This window comes from Cibotium barometz, chromosome 49 (assembly GCF_041138505.1).
Source record: "Cibotium barometz isolate CiBa-2024 chromosome 49, ASM4113850v1, whole genome shotgun sequence".
Classification (NCBI taxonomy): domain Eukaryota; kingdom Viridiplantae; phylum Streptophyta; class Polypodiopsida; order Cyatheales; family Cibotiaceae; genus Cibotium; species Cibotium barometz.
In genome coordinates this window covers 6,565,509-6,569,142 of record NC_141094.1, presented here as the reverse complement: position 1 = coordinate 6,569,142, position 3,634 = coordinate 6,565,509, and the positions used below count along the sequence as shown (strand labels likewise).

At 45.4% G+C, this 3,634-nt stretch overlaps 1 pseudogene across 1 annotated transcript; it reads left to right on the top strand.

Moving 5' to 3' along the window:
• Positions 1–668: 668 nt before the first annotated feature.
• LOC147610233 (mitogen-activated protein kinase 4b pseudogene) lies at positions 669–2,417 on the top strand (annotated as a pseudogene). The gene has a single exon (XR_015264076.1). The product of XR_015264076.1 is annotated as a mitogen-activated protein kinase 4b pseudogene (transcript).
• The last annotated feature ends 1,217 nt before the right edge of the window (positions 2,418–3,634 follow it).

Below are 3,634 nucleotides of genomic sequence, written 5' to 3'. Positions count from 1 at the left end.
GAAATTTCCTACTTGGTTTACGAGTATGCAAAGGATGGGCAAGGGTCATAAAGAGGCTCTCCATAAAGCTTGGTTTACAAACTATTGCAAACTTCTTCTCTTACAACAGTCATCGTGACAAACTTTTTGCGAATCATGTGTAGATTGTGTAATGAGTCTAAGGCTAGGTTTGAAGAAATTTGCAAACACATCTTTTGAAAAGGGGTGTCCCTAGCTTTTGCGACTCTGTGGTTACGTATGTATGTTGACTATTATGTGAGTGGTGGGCCAATTTGTTAGTACAAATGGATAAAGGGGTGGAGTCAATGTTTGGGAAATGAAGTAATTTTGGAAAAATGTACGCCTTTATTACTTCATTTTGTAGGTTCAATACGAACCCAACGAGAAATGTGTACATTTCTTCCGAAAATGTTTCCCGAACACTAGACGCTTAAACCATCTCCCAAGATAGAAACCTCATCAACAACTCGGGGGCCATCAATGACTTTCTGGCACAGTGTGTGTGCTAGTCAAGGCCGGACACTTTCTTGTGAATTACATTGGTGTCAAGGGTGGGTGACCTTGAGAGTGTGGAGACGTCTAGAGTAGATGTCACTCTTTTTGGGGTCTAGAAATGGAGGAAAAAGCCATGTATGTTGCTATATGGGCAGTGCTCTCATGAACTTCATGCATATTTTCACCTGCTAGGTTACATAAAACAAAAGAGTGCCTGTATAGACGTATGAAGCACGCTCTAGGTACCTGCACCTGGAAGGCAAAGTCCATCTGTTAGGGCCACATTGTCGTTATCTCTTATGTATGTCGGTGTGAGCCCCGCTCGAGGCTTGGCCCCTCCTCCTCTAGCTTCCCCCTTATTACAGCCAGGATTTCTGCAACGGTCTACAGGAGAGCCAGCATTTTAAACTATTGGGTTTGATTCAGATTAAAGCAACGAAGATTTGATGCAGACCTTATTCTAAGCATTGGGTTTAATCCAGTTCTAAACAATGAGGGTTTGATGCAGATGGGTTTCTGAGTTGGGCAAGGAGAAGTCTTCTGTGTTGGGCGCAGACGGGTTGCTGATTTGGGCAAAAAAAGGATCTGTGACGGTTTGATGCCGGTGGGTTTCTGATTTGGGCCGCATTTAACAAGAGCAAGAGCAAGAGCAAGTGCAAGTGCAAGTGCAAGAGCAATAGCAGCAGAAGCAGCGGCAGAGAGGCAGAAGCAGAAGCAGAAGCAAAAGCAATACCAGGTGTGCCTCCCTTCATCTCTATACCATGAATTACTTGCGCTACTCCACTCCTGGAGGCGAATTTGTGGTGTACGACCGGTACCAGCCTGTTGCCCCCATAGGCACTGGAGCCTATGGAGAGGTCTATGCATTCACCAATGTGGAGACAGGGGAGAGGGTTGCCATCAAGAAGATCCCCAATGCCTTCCACAACCGCCTCACCGCGAGCCGAACCTTGCGCGAAATTATGCTGCTGCGCCACATCTGCCATGAGAATATACTCTCTATCAAGGATCTCATTATCCCCCCCTGCATCGAGGATTTCCAAGATGTGTACATAGTCTCGGAGATCATGGATGCCGACCTCCAGCAGGTGCTCAGATCCTCGTCCAGCCTTGGCGACACCTACTGCCAGTTCTTCATATACCAGCTCCTCCGCGGCCTCAAGTACCTCCATTCGGGTAACATCCTCCACAGAGACTTGAAGCCCAGCAACCTCCTTGTCAACTGCAACGATTGCATCCTCAAAATCTGTGACTTTGGTCTCGCCCGCACCTCCTCTGAGGACGAGTTCCTCACCGAGTATGTTGTCACCCGGCCATACAGAGCTCCTGAGCTTCTTCTAGGCAGCAGAACGTACACTTCTGCTGTGGACATATGGTCTGCGGGATGTGTGTTTGTGGAAGTGCTTACTGGGCAGACACTTTTTCCTCCCAGTTCCCGCCAAGAGCATCCTGTGAATCATCTCAAGCTCATTGCTGAGCTTCTAGGATCCCCAGATGAGAGTGACTTGGCTTTCCTGTCTCAATCCTCTGGTCGGACCCAAATTCAAGCTTTCCTGTCTGGGCATTCGAGGCAGCCTTTGTCAACGAGGTTTCCTAATATCTCACCAGTAGCATGTGACCTTGCCGAACGCATGCTGGTTTTTGATCCGGCCAAAAGAATCACTGCTTCTCAGGCATTGGAGCATGCTTACCTCTCAAGTCTTCATGATGTTACCGATGAACCCACTTGCCATACGTCTTTTGACTATGACTGTTACAATCCCTCCCTTACAGTGGAGCAAATTAAGGATATGATATGGAAGGAGGCTGTGTCAATGAACTCTGGAAAGTTATTCTAGCAATTCTTAGTCTGGATATGTTGGTTTATTAAGTATATGCTCGGTTCTTGGCTTTTTTTTTTGTTTATGGAATTGGTTTGCTCAGTGCCTGTTTGTCACTCATGCAAGAAGCTACTTGTCTCTGGACCACGTGAGGCTTCATTTCTTCACTCGTCCTCATTGGCCATGTGCGTCAATGATCGGTTAATCAATGGGTTAATGTCATCAGTGTACACATGCTCAGTTAGGTTATCACAAACGTGAGCAAGCGTCAATCACTATAAAAACACATTTCTTGTGGAGAGGGGTAAAAAACAATTTAAGAATTTCAATGGCCTGGGCTGCTTTCTACCAGATGCTGTCATTTTGGAAGACTCACATGGTCACATCAGACATTTGTCATGTTGACATTGTGAATACGAGTCTTCAGACATGTGTAACAGTTTGATAGCAAGAGTTTGTTTAACACGGCCATGATTGCAAAGTGTAACTTGTAAGCTGATGAAGCATTTTGACATGCTTTTGCTGTGAATGCGATCAAGTGATAGGCTAGATGAGCTCAAGCTTGTGTGCTCATGACTCCTTGACAGTAAGAGTGTGTCTAAGAAGGCCATGATGGTGAGGTGTAACTTGTGACATGCTTTTGCTACCAAAATCTTATGCCAGACTACACGAGATCAAGCTTCTGCACCCATGATCCCTTGTAGGGATAGGTGGCCTAGGGTGCACCAAATCGTGGACTAGCTCTTTACAAGATAATCAATTCTTCATGTCTCAGCTCAATAGCTTTGTAGGAACAGCTACAAGGTGGTGTCCAGTCAACAGTTGAAGCTCCAGGTATTACTATATGGGTCATGTTCATCTCATGCAATGTGTTCATTGCTTTCTCAGTATTTGTTGGTGTTCTTGCCTTTTTGTTTGTAGTTGCAGTGCATGCTTCCTTATTGTAGATTGCGTGCTTGCAACTTGAAATTCCTCTCAGGGCCCTGGTAAAGCGAGTTTAATAGCATTACATAAAATTTCCAGATGCAGAAAATAGCGCGACAAGATAACAAAAGCCAATGGAAGCTTAAAGACATTTGAGCTTGACAGCTTAAATTTTGAAACCTGGATTAAAGAGCTGACCCCCTTTTTTTGTGAAACCCTTAACCTCCTCTAAAGCAGTGGCTTGCGGCAACTCACTTTGCCCTTCTTATTGTTTCAGGGGTCACTTCATTTTCGATCCAACAAGACTCTTTAAGTGTGTAGATGGTCTTGTTTCGATTGCCCATGCCCAGAGTGCGGGTGCTGAAGGTATATGCCCATGTGAGGCATGCTATGCT